We start from the raw sequence: 19,428 nt of genomic DNA, 5'->3' as shown, positions 1-19,428 counted from the left end.
TCCTTTTAATTTCAACTTGGTCTTTACAACCACCGTGAAATACCACGCCAACTTTTCTCCTTTCTCATGACAAATGCTTACACGTCATACACGTGACCCCAGTTCAACGGCCACCTCCCAAGTCCCTTCCACATCATCACCCCCTTTTTCAAAATCAAACGGCTACACAAATTACCATGCACTCGCACCACACTCAATCATACTCCTACAACCTTCGAGAATTCCGCCCCACCTTAACATTTTCTTTTAATTTTTTTAAAAATCATTTCTTGTTGAATAATTAACCGACATTTCCGGTCACCCTTCTCTTCTCCTTTAAATAAAACCCTAAACCCCCTTTTTATCTCACTCTCTCTCTTTCTCTCTCTACTCTCATCTTCTTCATCAAACTAACTCTCAACCTCTCATAAATATTTCTCTTCTTTCCACCATGGGTATGCTCTTCAGACTTCATTCCTCTATTTTCTCTCTCCTCTGATCTACAATTTCTTTCATTTTTCTTAATTTTCCTGTAATTTTTGAAGTAATTTGTAATCTAATTTTTCAATTTATTTCTGTGTTTTTTTTTTGTTTTGATCTGCAGCCAAGGTTAAGATCGGAATTAACGGTAATAATCCTTCTACATCTAGATCTAGCTTTTTTATTTATTTATTTTTTTTTTCCAAATTTTTTGGTTGTGTTTATGATTTGATCTGGAAAAATCTGCAAATTTTGAGTATAAAATGATGTTTTTAATGAATCTATGCAGGATTCGGAAGAATCGGACGTTTGGTCGCTAGAGTTGTTCTTCAGAGCGATGACTGTGAGCTTGTTGCCATCAACGATCCCTTCATCACCACCGATTACATGGTATAATATTCATTTTTCATATACATAGATTTATATTAGATTGATCTGCTTTTTTTTTTATTTTATTATTATTTAGTTATTTAGATTTGTGATTAATTTTGTTGATTTGATTTGGTTTTTGTGTTTGTAGACCTACATGTTTAAGTACGACAGTGTTCACGGTCAATGGAAACACCATGAGCTTAAGGTTAAGGATGAGAAGACTCTTCTCTTCGGTGAGAGGGCTGTCACCGTTTTCGGTCACAGGTATAATATTCTGATCTGTAATTTTATCACTATTTTTAAAATTCTAAATCTAAAGTATAGAGAATTATTTACGCGATTAATATTTTAGTATTATTTGAGTAGAAAGTAGTCAATAATTGCAATAATATTTATGGAACTTGAAAATGATTCGTTGCAGCTTTAGAAATTATTAATTGTAGTACGGAATATTTCATTTATTTTTATGTTCTTTTAATGTTTGAAACATTAGTTGTTGAAGACATGAAGTATATGAAGTATATAGTAAGACATGAATGTTACTTTTTTTTTAGGAAAAGACATGAATGTTGCTTCATATTTATTGAAGAGATCTATGTTTGATGATGTTTTTCTTCTTGTTTGATAGTTAGATGTTAGCTTAGTGAAGTAAGCAATTATGAATTAATATAGCATGACGAAGTATAATAATAAATATTTCAAGTTTTTTTCTTGGTTTGACATGACTTGTGTAATTAAACTTAGTATGTGTGTTGTTTTCGATAATTAGGAACCCAGAGGAGATCCCATGGGGCCAGACCGGAGCTGACTACGTTGTCGAGTCCACCGGTGTCTTCACCGACAAGGACAAGGCTGCTGCTCACTTGAAGGTGTGCATATTATACCTCCTTTGGAGTCTGTATTTTGTTACATTGTTTTATGTCTTGTTACAAATATTTTCTGTAGTTTGTTGGTAGAACTTAAGACTTGATTGAATTGTTTGTATTTTAGGAAATTGTGTCGAAGTTATTTGTTTGACTTGCACTATGGGAATACTTGATTTTTGTGTGTTACTTGTTGCGTTTTTTCTGATACTGGCTGATTTGCTATATGCTTAGTCAATCCAGTTATATTGCAATCATCGCATTAAAAAACTATGTAATGTGGCCCTTTTTTAAGTTGTTATTTGTGAACCAGTCAAAATTGGTTGTAATAATGAAATTTTGCTGTCGATTTGTTGTATTGGTACTTGGAAGTTGTTTTTTTCCATGATCCAAATGCCTTTTTTCTTGTGTTTTATAGTCAATAGGGTGTTTTGATTCTTTTGTAATCCTATGTCACCTTGGACCCTTGTATTTTGTCATTAATTCCTCAAGCAATGATGCAAAAAAGACTTGTGAATTTTTTTAATGAATTTAGATTTGTGTATTTTTTCTGAGATAGCAATCATCAACGTGTGATCATAAAAAATTTTGTAGGTTGTTTCTTTTTACGAAGATGCCTCGTTTCTTTAAATTACTCTAGTTTATCAAACTGTTGTTAGTTTCTGCTGCTAACAAGTGATTCTGATTTTATTTTTATAGGGTGGAGCCAAGAAGGTTGTTATCTCTGCTCCTAGCAAGGATGCACCTATGTTTGTTGTTGGTGTTAATGAGCATGAATACAAGTCAGATCTCAACATTGTTTCCAACGCCAGTTGTACCACCAACTGTCTTGCTCCCTTGGCTAAGGTTTGTCCTTGTCTTATCTTGGTGCATCACTCCAGTCATAGTATTCTAGATTGTATTATGTAGAGGTCTTACAGCCACCCTGTTCAGGTTATCAACGACAAGTTTGGCATTGTTGAGGGTCTTATGACAACTGTTCACTCCATCACTGGTGAGTCTTGTGATGACTGATGAGTAATGGTTTCATTTGAATATTTTGCATATTTTTAATCAAATTGATTAATCATTTTTGTATATTACGTGCAGCCACCCAAAAGACCGTTGACGGTCCATCAGCTAAGGATTGGAGAGGTGGAAGGGCTGCTTCCTTCAACATCATTCCCAGCAGCACCGGAGCAGCTAAGGTATTTTTGTCCAAACAATTTGCGCTGCATCTTTTATATATTATTGTAGAGCGTATTGTTTCTTTGAATGTTGCTTTATGCTTGTATATTCACGGCAATACATTTGTAATGAACCTGACAATTGATGTGTTTTCCTTTAGGCTGTTGGAAAGGTTTTGCCAGCTTTGAACGGAAAGTTGACCGGTATGTCTTTCCGTGTCCCCACTGTTGATGTCTCAGTTGTTGACCTTACTGTCAGACTTGAGAAGGAAGCTACCTATGAGCAAATCAAGGCTGCCATCAAGTACGCTACTATGAACATTAAATGATATCATGTTCTGTTAAACTATGTATGCAATGTCTTGTTCGAATGCAATCTCACATGTGTTTTTTTGGTTACCAGGGAGGAATCTGAAGGCAAGATGAAGGGAATCCTCGGATACACAGAGGATGATGTTGTTTCAACCGACTTTGTAGGTGACAACAGGTAGGATGTCAATTCCATCTACATTCTACAATGTCCATCCTTCTTTTTCCCCAATACAGCTTTAGTTTACCATGATCTAATAATCGGTTGTGCATCTGTCCACAGGTCCAGCATCTTCGATGCCAAGGCCGGAATTGCTTTGAATGGAAACTTCGTGAAGTTGGTTTCCTGGTACGACAACGAATGGGGTTACAGGTACTGTGAACTTTTTAATTAAGTACTGGTATTTGTTTTAGATTGATTACCCTTTCAAATGTATGATTGGTTCTGTTTTATTAACCGCTTCCTTTAATTGTTTTGCAGTTCCCGTGTTGTTGACTTGATCCGCCACATGTCAAAGACCCAGTAAGCTGGTTGAGTTGCTCTGGCATGGCATGCATTGATGCAGTGTTTACCTTGATATTGTCAAGTGATGGTTGATTTAGAGAATAAAGCGGAATTTTGTGAAAGGGAACTTTCAGAGCTTTGTTTAGTTTTTTAACTCTTTTTATAGGTTTGGCAAGTTGGGTTGTATCCCTGAGTTATTCTCCATGAGTTTGTGGCCTATTTATGGCGTTGTCAAACTTTCTTGCACTTTATAAATAGCTGCAGTTTTTTGAGTACTTGAATCTTATTTTAATGTTAGCTTATCTGTCACTTGAACTGTTAATGTCCAAAGTTTGCTGCTAATCATACAAATGAAGTGTCAATGAAATTGAGCAGTCCTCATTCCCTAGTTTAATGATTCAAAGGAAGTGTCAATAATTGACAGGTTTCACTGGGAACATGGTTTATGAATAATTGGAGGGCATGAACTGAGATTTAGCAGAAGAATTGGTTTCACAAAGAATATGTAACAGTAATCGGAAACTCCAACTAATGAGCTAACTTTCTTTAAACTAAATCTGATTTTCAGACTCTGACTTGTTACCTTGTAGAATAAGGAACTGATTTCAGGTCCTAGTTTTTGCCTTTATAGATGTAAAAGCACGCTTCATTATCCATGGTACATTTCTAACATCTATCCCATGATTTTAATTCAAAAAAGCATGAAAGTGTAGATGGAAAGCAACCTAAAATTTCCCACTATGGTCTTGAACTACACCACCCATGCTAATTAATCTAGAAAAGCTTTTTACCATAATCACAATTGTTGGGGGACAAGCGGCAAGCCATCTCGCGTAATTTCGAGTAGTTTTTGTGATGATAAAATGGGATGGGGGATCCATCTTACTGTTGGGTTATTCTCCCCGAATCACAATCAAGTAATACTCATTATTAAAGCTATGAAAAAAACTAGAGCGAGAAAGTCTCTAGAGTAAGAAAGTCTCAGTGAGTGAAATCTCACACATCATTTACTAACTTCCCTTCCTGTTCATCTCCTAACTTTTCCTTCAAAGTGTCTTCTTCACTGTTTAATCCTTTTCTTTCCTAAGAATCATTGCTTCTTTACAGTTATGTCTCGTTACTTAGCTCCACAAACCTTTGTCTATCCTCACTATATAGGAGAGGATTATATTCCTCCTCCTCCTTTGGATGATGGGTTAAACTTAGACTGGAATTGTAGTGTAATTGGGCGTCGTTGGGACGACAGAGAGGATTTTACTCCAATTAAGGTTCAGCGTTTAGTTTCGCGCTTTTGGCACTTAAGAGCTCCAGTTCGTGTCTTTCCCTATGGAAAAGATTATATCTTCTTTTGCGGAACTCCGGAGGATGCAGAGGAACTTGATTCGAGGGGTTGGGTTCATTTCCGGGGTGGTATGTTTGTTCTTCAGCGTCTAAGGGGCCACTCGGTTCCACTCAATCTCAATTTGCACTTGGTGGATTTATGGGTTCAAGTGGAGGGTCTTCCAGTCCGCTACTCTACGCCGGACATAGTAGTCACTGTTTTATCACATGTTGGAGATGTTACTATGGTAGAAGACTCTATTGGTCAGTTTCCCATACCTCACCCTCGTGTTAAAATACTAGTTGACTTATCAATGCCTTTGATTCCTGGCTGTTATTTTCCTACAATTAATAATCAAGTCACGTGGGTTCGCTTTAAATATGAGGGTATATTTAGATTCTGTAAAAAGTGTGGCTTTGTCGGACATGGAAGAGATTCTTGTGTCGCGGATCAAGCATCAATTAAGTATCATCTAGAAGCTCGCTTCCGTCAGATCCACGAAAGCGGCGCTCGTGTGTTATATGGTCCTACAGATTCTAAATTATACTCTAATGCTCTTCGTGGAATTCGCCCTATTCGCAAATTGGACCACTGAGTTGTTTTTTGGTGGTTATGATGACGATGATCCACAAGAGAATTCAGCGGATTCTCGGCCATCGGACTACGACAGCGGTGGCTTCGGACTTCCCTTACCATCGGATGACTCACGGTCTGGGTCCACGGCTCATGATCATGCCATGGCCGACTCGTTCTCGGGATTATCTCCGCCACCGACACCTGGTGTTTTTCGCAGCCGTGAGCATGAGGTTCGCCAGAGAAATCTCGGGAATAATCTTTCTTCGAGAAGAACTTGAAACACAAGATCACGTTGACACTTCTACACCACGTGTCAATCATGCAAGCCTTGAAGGGGTTCGGTTGCAGCTTGAGATGAATCAAAGGTCAGAGGATTATCACGGGCACTCCATGTCTCACAGCTCACGTGACGGTTGGCGGCAATTTTTGGACTCTTCTGATATTCAAGGTTGGTCTGATAATTCTCAATACGATCCACATCAAGTGGGCCGTGAAAATTCAGGATGGGCTTTGAGTTCAAGAATTATTTCTTCTGAAATAAGCTCCCCCGTTTCACTGGAGTCCTTCTCTAATGGGCCGGATGACTCTTCATTTCTGGGCTGGCCCAATTTTAATGAAGACCCATATTTTCAAGCAGCTCGAAATTTCGCGGATTCGGATCAAATCGTACCCGAACAGCATTCGGATCTTCCAAACTTTTCTCCTCCTCCAATGGGCCCTTCTGGCCCAATTTATGAAGATCCCTTTGGTGCTGGTCCGAGCAACTGGGAGGCGACGACGGCAGCAGCTTCTCCTTCACCGTCGTTATCTTCTTCTTTTCCGGTAGAAAGCTCGGAACATTCAGAGTATGTGGCGGACTCGTCTTCTGGTGTCTTCGAATTTTACCCTTCTTCTGATCCAATGGACGACGAGAATCTACCAAATTCAGAGCAACTCAACTCGGCATTTCAAGTTTCCGACTCCGACACTGATTCGGTGGTGCCTATGGACTGCTCTCCTCCCACCTCGCCTTCTTCTCTTGTTGTTATTGTTTCTTCTCTACCAAAAACACCCTCTTGCTCCCCTTTGCGCAAGGTAGGGAGTAAATTGAAGACTTATTCAAATCTTAAATTGAGGAAGAGTGGAGAAAAAATGTGGGAATGGGTTAAGCAACATGGTCCTCGAAAGCGAGCAGGTGGGTTGTTAACTCCAACTGCACCACCTCTCCCTGATTCTCAGCAACACCTTATTGACAATGAGCAGCAGCAAGTTTCAGATTCGGCTTGCCTTCCTTGTTTTCTCCCATACAAGAAGCGCAAGGCTGATCATGGTTCATCTTCACACATCTCTTATGAGGGTTCGGTGACTTCCCGGGACAAGTCACCAAAGTCTGGATGAAAATGGCACTATGGAATTGTAGGGGTTTGGGACAAGCGGACTCCCCTAAAATTCCATATATTACCTCTCTAGTTCTCTCTTATGGTTTGGATATGCTATGTCTTTTGGAAACTATGTTACCTGTAGATAATGTTGTAAAAAAATTAGCACCTTTGCCTTTTTTGGGTTGTAGTGGTATAGATGCTATAGGCCATAGTGGTGGTTTGTTTATCTGTTGGTTTTCTCCAGTTGGGTTTGTTCCGGTTTATAGTTCTCCTAATGTATATCTCTGTAAATTGGTGCAAGGAGATGAAATAAAATATGTGATGTTTGTGTATGGTTCGCCTCATATTGCTGATCGTCTGCAGATTTGGGAAACGATTAGCAATATTTTAGATTCCATTTCGAATGTCATAATTATTGGAGATTTTAATCAGGTGGAATATAGTTTGGATAAATTAGGTGGTAATTTTTCTATCCCAGGTCAATTGGAGTTTATGAACTGGCGTATGAGAATGGATTTATTAGATGTTCCATTTATAGGTCCTCGTTTCACTTGGACCAATAATAGATTGGACTCTGATCCCATTTTTGAACGTTTAGATCGAGCTTATGGGTCTTCTACCTGGTTTACTAATTATCCGGATTCTAGACTTATTCACCAACCAATTCTCTTCTCATACCATGCAGCGATCATTTTTAATGATACAGCTTCTTCTGAGTTTGCTAAGCGCCCTTATCGTATTGAGAATTGGTGTTTACATGCTTCAGAAATTCAGAACATCATCTCCTCTGTTTTCTCTTTGTTCTTCTCGGGTTCTCCTATGTTCACTCTTTCTAGGAAACTTTCAGTCTCTAGGGATTGCCTTCTTACTTGGTATGTTTCTCACAAAAAGGTTTGGGGTATTAAGTGGAAGGATTTAGTCTTTGAAGTCCAACAAGCTTCTCTCTCTCTTAATTCACGGATGGATCGCTGTTTATTTCTTTTTGTCAAAAATGAGAAAATTGCTGAAGCACAGGCAGCTTATGTATTTTGGCAACAGCGAGCGAAGCTTAAGTGGGACGCTTTGGGAGATTCTCATTCTCGGCTCCTATTCTCTTATGTTCAGACTCGGAGAAGGAGAAATAGAATTTTTGGTTTAAGAGACTCGTCTGGGCATTGGCACCGCGATTTTCAGCAAATTGCTTCCATTACCCAATCCTTCTATAAGGATTTATATTCAGTCTCGGATACGGTCTCTTCCAAGGACAAAGTGTGGTGGGATAGCCTTCAGTTACCCACTCTTACTTCTGATCAGCACCGGTTTCTTATGGATCCTTTTACTTCAGAGGAAATTCGACAGGCAATTTTCAGTATTGATGACAGTAAGTCTCCTGGACCAGATGGATTTCCTTCTTCCTTCTTTAAAATCTCATGGGATTCTGTAGGCCCTTCTGTAGTCAGGGCAGTTCAGCATTTTTTCGTCCATGGTTACATGTATGGAATCGGACTTTTCTGGCTTTGCTCCCAAAGGTGGATGCTCCGGAATCTATTTCTCAATTTCGCCCTATTGGCCTTTGTAATGTATTTACAAATGTGTGGCGAAATGTCTTACGAGTCGTCTTCGTTTAGTTTTACCTTCCCTGGTCGCCGATTTTCAAAATGCTTTTGTTCCGGGGCGTCTTCTCTCGGATAATGCTTTAATAGCTCGTGAAGTACTTACTTATATGAATAGATCAAAAGCTAAGAAACGGTTTTTCGCGACCATCAAGTTGGATATGAATAAAGCTTATGATAGGGTCAATTGGGACTTTCTTTTTCGGTTGCTTACTGCTTATGGCTTCCCTCCCTATTGGATTCATATTATCCAACAATGTGTTACTACAGTCTCCTATCAGGTTCTGGTTAATGAGAATCCGCTCTCAACCTTTAATCCTCAATGTGGGCTTCGACAGGGTGATCCTCTCTCTTCTTATCTGTTTGTGTTGTGTATGGAAGTTTTATCAGCAATGCTTCGAAAGGCGGAACATGCATCTTTGTTTAAAGGCATCTCTATAGCCCGGGGTGCTCCGGCGGTTTCTCATTTGTTCTTCGCTGATGACTCCTTGTTATTTCTCCAAGTTACCCCTGAGGCGTGTGAGAACCTTACGACTCTGTTATCTGAATTCTGTTCTTTGTCAGGTCAAGTTATTAATCTCCAGAAGTCTTTTGTTAAGTTCAGTCCCAATACTCCGGATGATTATAGGGATTTTTTTGGAAAATAGTATGAGGCTTCAGTGTAAGTCTACTCTTGGTACTTACTTGGGTTTGCCTGTGGAACTCGGACGTAGTAAAGTCTCGGATTTCAGTTTTCTGCTTGAAAAAGTGGTTCAGCGTCTCTCAACTTTTGCTTCCTTAGGACTTTCTTCAGCAGCAAAACTGGTTATCATTAATTCAGTTCTCGTTGCCTCGTTCAACCACATTCTCTCGGTTTTCCAGATTCCTGCTTTGATTTGTTCCAAAGTGGATAATCTTTTAGCTCGTTTTTGGTGGAAGTCTGCTTCTGGCTCTCGGGGTTTGGCTTTTCGTTCAAAAACCCTCTTACATCTTCCTAAAGGTTTAGGAGGTTTGGGAATTCGTCAGCTACATTCTTTTAATTCGGTTCTCTTGGCTCGTCAATGCTGGCGTATTCAACATAATCCCCAACTTCTGGTTTCCAGACTTCTTTCTGCGAAATATCCTTCTCTTCACGATTTTTCGACAAGAAGGATACCAGGCTCTTCTTGGGGTTGTTGTAGTCTGTTGCAAGGATTGTCTGTTCTTTTTGATGGTATCGCCTGGAAAGTGGGTTCTGGGGTTCGGGTTTGCCTTTTGGAAGACTCTTGGGTTCCTGGGGAACCTATTTTTGTTCGAGATACTAGTGAGACGCAAGTTCCGTCTCATGTTTCTTCTATCATCAATCCGCGTTCTTACGCGTGGAATGCAAATATGGTACACCGGCTGTTTGACTCTTCTACATCTCATCGTATTTTAGCTCTGGAACGTCCTAGTAAACCAATGGATGATTTTGTGTATTGGAAGTTTACTAGAGACGGTAAGTTCTCCACCAAGTCGGCATATTCAATGATTTTCAGCCGACTTAGGTCTTCTGCTGATTCTTCTTCTTTTCCTCCTTCTTGGTGGAAAAGATTTTGGGGGTTACCACTTTTACCAAAGCTACAGTGTTTTTGTTGGAAGCTCCTTCATAATGCTTTGCCTTTGACGACGGTTCTTCGACTTAAAGGTATTCCAGTGGATTCTACATGTGTTTTCTGTCTTCACGGGGTTGAGACTGTTGATCATTTGTTTCGAGACTGTCCATTTGTCTCCTCTCTCTGGGGTTCAGTTCATCACTTTTTGTCTCTTCCGATGGCTCGGGATAAGCGGTTCTCCATCTGGTTTGTTGAACCGGTGGTTTTCTTGCAAGTTTCGAAATCATGGGAGATTTTGGTCTATATGTTTTCTTTCCTTTGGGCTATTTGGATTGCTCGAAATCATAAGGTATTTCGTCAAGCTGTGATTTCTCCAGATTTGGTTCTCTTCTTTATGCAAGATTGGGTTTCTCGAAGCATGGTTGCGTCTGATTTCAAAGCTTCTATCCGTTTATCTAGTTCTCGTTCTACTACTTCTCCAAGTCCTGTTCCTCTCTCTCTTTGTCTTAATGGTTCTGTTGGGTTAGATTATGATATTAATTTGATTTTTGATGGGGCTTTCAAGTCACAGGATCAAACTGCAGGAGCGGGTTGGATTTTTAGATACACTACTTCAGATTTGATCATCGGAGGGGGTTCAAGAGCATTTTTCTCTTCCTCTGCTATTCACTCAGAATTACAGGCTTGTCTTTGGGCTCTTCGAATAGCTGAACGACGGGGGTTTCGTCGGATTTTGATTTACACGGACTGCTCGAGTTTGGTATCTTTTCTTCAAGGTAAAAGTAGTGTGGACATTTCCTGCTTATGGCTTCTACAAGATGTTAAGGATGTCATCTCCAGACTTTCGGCCTGCGAACTTCGCAAGGTTCCTCGTCAGTGGGTTGCTCCAGCTCATTGGTTGGCTACCAAAGCTTGACAGCGTCATTTTTTGTTTTGGTCTTTTTAAGTTTTCTGTTTCTTGGTTTTGTTTGAAGTAGTTTTTTTCTCAGCTCGTCTTGACAAAAAAAAAAAAAAAAAACTCATTATTATAGTAATAAATTTGTTATTGTCGTTGTAAGAAAAACAAATAAATAGAATAAAAAACCTTTGTTATTGTAAGGCAGCAGAAAGAAATAAAAAAAATTTAAAAAAAAATGGAAAGAAAGAAAGAAAGAAAGAAATGCAATGAAGGTGAACGGTTGGGTATTGAGTAAGTGGATTTGAAAGTCCAAGCTAGCTATGTTCCTATGTTGGTGTCATGCCTAGTAGATAACTAGGTTAGGTCCCGTGCCATGCACGATAATTTTAGTGCAATTAATCGATTATAGAAAAATAATTTTTTTTTAATTTAAAATAGCACCGATAAAATACAACTATAACAAATTTATTATCTTCTTAAATTGTGTATAAAATGACATGAAAGGTGAAATATAATAAAAGAGTTTAAAACTACATATTATACCCTATGAATTTTTTTAAATTAAATAATACTCCCTATATTGGTATCAATTTTTTATTAACTAAAAAAGGTATTTAAAATTTGTATTACACCTAACAACATGGAATAATAGCCCTAATTAATTATATTTGGTCAATTTTTTTTCCTAAAATATGAAAGCATTGAGATACAAGACATTTTATGATAGTTGAATACAATAAATAATACTCCGTACAAAGATAAAGTGTTTATTATTACATGCAAAGATAAAGTGTTTATAATTTAAGCTATGTTGTTATACTTCCTTCATTTGTTATGTTCCTCGTGTTCGAATTAGGCAAGAAGCCAATTAAAGCATTAAAAAAAATCAATATACACAATTTACATAACATTTTATGATAGTTGAATACAATAAATAATACATAAATAGCTGAAAATTAAAAGATGAATAATGTTATTTTTGTCAAAAAAAAAAAAGAAAAATGCAATAATGAGTATATATATATATATATATATATATATATATATATATATATATATATATATATATATATATATATATATATATATATATATATATAAGAATATTTAGAAATTTCTTAATGAAAAATACTGAAGGAACAAATAAGCAATTTAAAAAAATATTTACTTGAGTTATCTCCCTTGTAAGATAGGGTTTCCTCCTTGAAAGAAAGCCGACCTCCGTCATTGACGCGGTTCTCCAGTCACCATGGTTGAAGACCTTATCTCTAAGTGCTCCTCTCTTAGTCTTGAAGACGATGATGCTGGAGTGGTTGATTTAGGGGGCGATGGTAATTCAGATTCTACAGAAAACCTAGAATTGCTCCTAATTGGGAAACTTTGTACCGAAAGAAATTTTAATGCCGATGCTTTTAAGTGCACAATGCTTAAGTACTGGGCACCGAATCACAACCTGATTATTCGTTCGATTGGACCGAATCTCTTTGCTTTCCAATTCTTTCATTGGAAAGACAAGGAGAAAGCTTTGAATGGTAGACCTTGGTGCTTTGAAAATCACCTATTGCTTCTAAAGGAGATAACTGGGAACAAACAGCCAGAAAGTATCCCCCTGACTCACTCGCCCTTTTGGGTCAGAGTGTATAATTTGCCCTTTAATTGCAGAACTAATGACAATATCAAGGCCCTAACTGCAAGTCTGGGTGAATTCATGGAGATTGAAGATGAATTGTTTGGGCTGGACCCAGTGGCGGACCCAGGAATTTCCGACTGATGAGTCACAATCGATAACCAAATATGTAAAAAAAAAAATTTGACAACATGACAAGCTTAGCTCTCTAATAATTGACAAGATTAAAATCTGTACAAGCATTAGGGTGTATTCACAATTTGACAGACATAATTGACTATATCATTAGGGTGGGTCGACTATATCATAAGCAATCGTCCGAATCGCCAATCAAATCAGCACATATGCAAAACCCCATATAAATCTACCAAAGTCAATGGTGTATTGACAATTTGACAGACATAAATAACATCAATAAACACCCTAAATAAACACTGATTACAATTCACATGGTAAAAAAGGTTCAAATTTCATCAAAAACCCAACAACATTAACAAAAGGTTCAAAGTTTACCAAACAAACAACAACAAAATCAACCAAAGAAAATAATTTTTTTTTTTTTTTTTTTTTTTTAAAAAAACTTAGAAATTTTTTTTGGGCCCTGGTGAGTCATTTGACTCACCATGCACAAGGGCAGGTCCGCCAATGGCTGGACCGTTTCAGGCGTATCAGATTGCTAATTGATGTTAGGAAACCGCTACGACGACATCAATGGATCAAAGATAAGCAAGGGAAGGAGGTGAAGGTGGAATTCAAGTATGAAAGACTTCCGTACTTCTGTTTTACGTGCGGGAGAATTGGGCATTCTGAGAAGGATTGCTCGTCTGTTTCTGATGATGAGAAGACAAGCAAATTGGGTTGGGACATGTATCTCAGAGCATCTCCTCGAAGGGGGCATGCTAAAGTGCTGGAGGAGGTTGCTAATTTGCCTCTCAGGAAGCAATTGTCCGTGACAAAAGCAGTGGATACCCCACCTGTGACTCATGCAGAAACTGAGACCCCAATAAAGCATGTTCTGCCAAATAATTCCCTACTGCTTGATGACACTACCAAGGAGCCAGAACTTGTTGCCATTATGACAAAATTGGAGACAGGAGAGTCAGATGATAGTAGACGGTTATGGAGGGCCGATTTCAGAGTATGCTGTGGTGACTAGCTTGAGTGATCAGGGGGCTACAGGTGGAGCGCACAAATGGAAAAGGATAGCCGGTACTTCATCACCTCTGCCAACTACGGGAGCTATGAAAAGGGGTGCAGATGCTGCTGGTCTTATCTGTGAGCAACTAAAAGAAGTGAATGGGAAGAAAAGTAGAGTTAGCCCGGGGAGCTCTGATCCTCAAGTAGCAGGTGTTGGTCATGTCCAACCCCGTGAACAGCAATGAGTCTTATATGTTGGAATTGTCTTGGGATTGGCAACCCCACGGCAGTGAAGGCACTACGTAGATGGTGCACAACTTTTTCTCCTGATTTACTTTTCTTGTCTGAGACTAAAATTAATAAATGTGATTCTGAAAAATTAAAAAATACGTTGGGTTTTGATTTTTCTCTAGGTGTTAGTAATGTAGGTTTTTTGGGTGGACTTTGTTTGTCACTACTAGAAATAGGCTAAATAGCGACGGAATTGTTGCGACGAACCCCGTTTTTCGTCGCAAAGTTCACATTTTTCGGCGAAATTTGTTTCGTCGCAATTTAGCGACGAAAAAGTTGAGTTACGAGGCTGTATCCGTCGTAAATTAGAATTTATGTTTACGACGGAATTTATTTCCGTCGCAAAATTTGGGTTTTTTTTTTTGAAAATTAACAATCTGACTCGACCTAAAAAAAAGGGGGAAAGAGCAATTGAAGCAGCAGAGAGAGAAAGAGAAGGAGAGAGAAAAAGAGAAGGAGAGAGAGAAAGAGGGCGGCGCGTTATCTCCAGCGACGGTGACACCGGCCGTCGACGCACACTCGCCGCCGAGAACGAAAGAGAGAAAGAAGGGTGAAAGAAAGAGAGAGGAGAACGAGAAAGAGAAGGAGGAAGAGAGAGTCGTCGAGGAAGAAAGAACGGCCCTGGTGGTTTCCAGCGACGCCGCCACGTCTAGGTAAGTGTGTTGCCTTCGTAAATTAGTTTTTTTTTTTTAATTTTGCAAAAAAACCACCAGCGGCTAACATTTAACCACCACAACGCAGCCTATGCGGCGCACCTCCGTCCCCTACCCGTGACTGAACCACCTGGTGGTGGTTGTTTCCGGCGACGCCACTTCCCCCTTAAAATTCAGTAAGTTGTTTTTGTTTTTTGTTTTCTTTTTTTTTATTCGTTTTTTTTAAACACAATCAAATCTGACTTGACCACCACAACCGCAACCTCCGGCGTCCTCCCTTCCCTCGCCGTGGCTGAAGCAGTTGGTAAGTTGTCCTTTCCCCAATTTTTTAATTTTTTTTTTAATAATAAACCCTTATTTATTTAATTTAATTATTTTTTTAAAATATTTTGTATGTAGGATTTGTAAAATTGGTTTAATTGTCAAAAAGAAGTGCAGATCTAAAGGTTAGTCACATTACAAACCCTAATATAATGTATATATGTTAGTTTGGTTTGGTTTTGTTTAATATAACTTAGTTTCGTTAAGTTTATTCTAATATAATGTGTGTTAGTTTAGTTTAGTTTTTTTTTTTTTTTTTTTTTTTTTTTTTTTTTTTTTTTTTTTGTAAGTATGTTAGTTTAGTTTAGTGTAGTTTACTTTTTTGTAAGTATGTTAGTTTAGTTTAGTTTATTTTAATATAATGTGGTTTAATTTAGTTTAGTTTTACTAAAGTATATTAGATTAGCTTAATATTATGAAACTTTAGTTTAGTTTATTTTAATATAATGTGGTTTAATATAGTTTAGTTTTACTAAAGTATATTAGATTAGTTTAATATTATGAAACTTTAGGTACGTTTTGTTTGTTTTGTTTAATATGATGTATGTTAGATTACTTTAGTTCATTATAATCTAGTTTAGTTTTGTTTAGTTTAATATAATGTTTCTTACTTAAGTTTAATTTTTTATAATGCATGTTACTATATTTAATATTATGATATGTTAGTTTAGTTTGATTTTGTTTGGTTTGATTTGTTTATATTAATGTTAAGGTTTTATGATATGTTTGTTTATGTTAAGTTTAATTATGATATATTTGTATAATTTTTTGTATGTTAGTTTAGTTTTAATATCTTTAAAAAAATCATTTGCATAATCATATGCCTACATACCCGTTCAAGGCATACACATTAGGAGTATGTCTTGAATAGTCCCCGGTTGGGACTGTCCTTGTACGTTTATTCTCACTTAGGCGGTGAATGTATTCCTTTGTTTTAATTATAAGGAAGATCCTTGCTTGTCATTTCTCTACAATGTTCCCTAGGTACATATATAGGTGTTTCTAATCGCCTATATTGTGTACTCGGGGAACTGTAGGGAGATGCTGCCGGATTTTCCATAGAATTGAAATTCTAGCATACATTCACTAGTGAGATTGAACGTACAAGGATGGGTTAGGTTGGAGTGATAAGGACCCTTGGAAATCATTTCTCTTCTCATTTACATTTCCATAACAGTTTGATCTATAATGAATATATATTGTGCTTTATGACTAATGTGATTAATGGCATATGTGTTAGTTGTGTAGAACTTGTAATCATGAAACGAAAAGAACGTAGCTGGATGTACGAAAGGAAGGTTGGGAATTCTATTAATCCTGAGTTCTTGAAGGGGGTAGATGAATTCCTTAAATATGTGGAAGATCATCCCGAGAGTAGCAACCCGAATGAAGTTAAGTGTCCATGTTTTAAATGCAAAAACAAACGTCTCTGGGATCCAGATACAGTCAAACTTCATTTGTATCGCAGCGGTTTTTTACCTAATTACTACGAGTGGATGTGTCATGGGGAAGGGTTTCCAGGAACTCGTAGAAGGGAGTCAAATGAATATTGTGAAATGGTTTTGGATGCCTTTAGTCAGTCTCAAGATCAAGGCCATTCCGAAGAGCCACCTGTTTCATTAGAGGAGGAGCCTAATGCACAAGCCAAGCCATTTTTTGATTTGTTAAGGGCTTCTGAACAACCGTTGTACGAAGGGAGTTCATTGTCTGTGTTAGAGATGGCTTCTAGAATCACTAGCCTAAAGTGTGAGTATAATTTGCCGCACAGATGTGTTGATGGATTTTCTTCTTTGGTTAATGAAGCGATCCCTAACAACAACCACATGGCCGAGACATTCTATGAGGTCAAGAAAATTGTTAAGGGGTTAGAGCTGCCCCATGAAAAGATTCATGCATGCCCAAAAGGATGTATGTTGTTTTGGAAAGATGATGCTCAATTATCTACATGTAGGGTGTGTGGCAGCGACCGATACAAGAAGACTTCTAAAGGTATCTTAGTGCCTTTGAATGTTCTATTTTTTTTCCCTATCACACCTAGGTTGCAAAGGCTTTTTGCAACTAAAAACATTTCTGAGGAAATGACATGGCATGCTAAAAATCCTCGAGTTCAAGGCACAATGGCACACCCTAGCGATAGTGAAGCGTGGAAACACCTAGATAGTTGCTTTCCTGAGTTTGCCTCTGAACCTCGTAATGTTCGACTTGGCCTATGTACGGATGGATTTGCTCCACATGGTCAGTTTGGGGGACAATATTCATGTTGTTCTGTCATTTTGACCCCTTATAACTTGCCTCCGTCAATGTGTATGAAAAGACAGTTCATGTTTATTTCGTTACTCGTTCCTGGTCCTAAAAACCCTAAGGGCAACTTGGATGTTTACATGCAGCCGCTCATACACGAGTTGAAACAGTTGTGGGAAGTTGGGGCAAATACTTACGATATTTCGAGAAAACAAAATTTCAATCTTCGAGCAGCCATCCTATGGACCGTTAGTGACTTCCCGGCTTATGGTATGTTATCTGGTTGGACCACAGCTGGTAAGAAGGTTTGTCCATATTGCATGGAGAAAAGCAAAGCATTTTGGCTCGAAAATGGTGGTAAGGTTTCTTGGTTTGACTGCCATCGTCAATTCCTTCCGACAAATCATCCTTTTCGAAATAGTACAAATGCATTTGTAAAAACAAAGTCGAAAAAGGTTCACCACCTCACATCATGTCGGGAGAGGAACTTTGGGAATGTGTGAAAAACCTCCCGAAAGCAACAGATGGCCCCGAGGCACTGAAACGTCTCAAGAATGTAAAAAAAGGGTGGTTCAAGCAAAGCACTCTATGGGACCTTCCATATTGGAAACATCTGCTTGTTCGTCACAACTTAGATGTCATGCACGTTGAAAAAAACTTTTTTGATCAGTTGATTCACACCATTTACGACGGAATTCCGTCGTAAACCAACTTTACGACGGATTTTACATAGTTTATGACGAACTTTTTCTGTCGCAATTTTGTTGTTTTCTTGTAGTGTGTATTGGAAAAAGGACAATTTGTCCTTTACTCTGGTTTCTATGTCTCAAAACCATATTTGTGGTGATATTGTTATGAATGATAATTTCAGTTGGCTTTTGTTGGTCTTTATGGATGGCCGGAGACGGCTAATAAATGCAAGACGTGGCAACTTGTTAGGCAACTATGTGATTCTTTTGATGGACCTTTACTCTTTGGGGGTGATTTTAATGAAATTTTGTCTTACGAAGAAAAAGAGGGTGGGGTCGATTGGGAGAGGAGGGCCACGTATGATTTTCGTGAGACTTTGTATGATTGCAACTTGAAAGATCTTGGTTATGAGGGTCAATGGTACACTTGGGAGAAGGGGTTGACTAAGAAAACTCTTGTGCGAGAATGTTTGGATCGATATTGTGGTAATGAACAATGGGGAAATCATTTTCCAAAGGAAAGTGTGGAGCATTTAATACGGTACAAGTCTGATCATACTCCCATCCTCTTGAGGTTACGAAGACCTAAAAGAGCTCGCAAGAAATCTCAAAAATTCGAGACGGCTTGGCTTCTCGATCTTGCTTGTGAAGAGGCTGTGAAGGAAGCCTGGTTGGGGGCAGCCTGTAATCCCACCCCCATTCGGCTTGAGGCTACTCTCTTTGCTCTTAAGAGTTGGAGCCGCAAGCACTTTTATGACCTTGCGCTGAAAATTGAGAAAGTTGAGAAACAATTAAAAGAAGCTCAAGCCATGGACATGTTGAAGGACAATATTGAGTTATGTAGTGCTCTAGAGAAACGGCTAGATGAGTTAAGCGAGAAGCATGAGGCATATTGGTATCTTCGATCAAGAGCTGCTGAGATTAAGGACGGGGACAGGAATACAAAGTATTTTCACCACAAAGCATCACAACGGTGGAAAAAGAACGAAATAAAAGGCCTTTTTGATGAGCATGGGGAGTGGACGGATGAGGTTGAGGACTTCGAAAAAATTGCTCAGAGCTTCTACACCAACCTGTTCTCTTCGGCAGACCCTGTGCAAAGGTACTTGAATCCATTTCCCCTTCTATTTCATCTCTGGACAATGAATTTTTATTGAGACCTTTTGAAAAAGATGAAATATATGCTACTATTTGTGAGATGCATCCTTGTAAAGCTCTGGGACCTGATGGTCTTCATGCCATTTTTTATCAAAAATTTTGGTACATTGTGGAAGATGCTGTGTTTATGCAGGGGAATAGTATTTTGAGTGGTATCTCTTCTCTGAAACCCTGAATAATACTAATATTGTTCTGATCCCTAAGGTGAATGCTCCGACTACAATGTCTGAATTTTGGCCAATAGTTTTGTGTAACGTGCTCTATAAAATAATCTCTAAGGCTATTGTCATGCGACTGAAATCAATTCTCCCGAAAGTTATTTCTGAGAACCAGAGT

At 38.4% G+C, this 19,428-nt stretch overlaps 1 pseudogene; it reads left to right on the top strand.

The window, feature by feature from the left end:
- Window positions 1-333: 333 nt before the first annotated feature.
- Window positions 334-3,983, top strand: LOC110724238 (annotated as a pseudogene).
- The last annotated feature ends 15,445 nt before the right edge of the window (window positions 3,984-19,428 follow it).

This window comes from Chenopodium quinoa, unplaced genomic scaffold (assembly GCF_001683475.1).
Source record: "Chenopodium quinoa cultivar QQ74 unplaced genomic scaffold, ASM168347v1, whole genome shotgun sequence".
NCBI lineage: Eukaryota > Viridiplantae > Streptophyta > Magnoliopsida > Caryophyllales > Amaranthaceae > Chenopodium > Chenopodium quinoa.
This window is presented reverse-complemented; position numbering and strand designations above follow the sequence as displayed.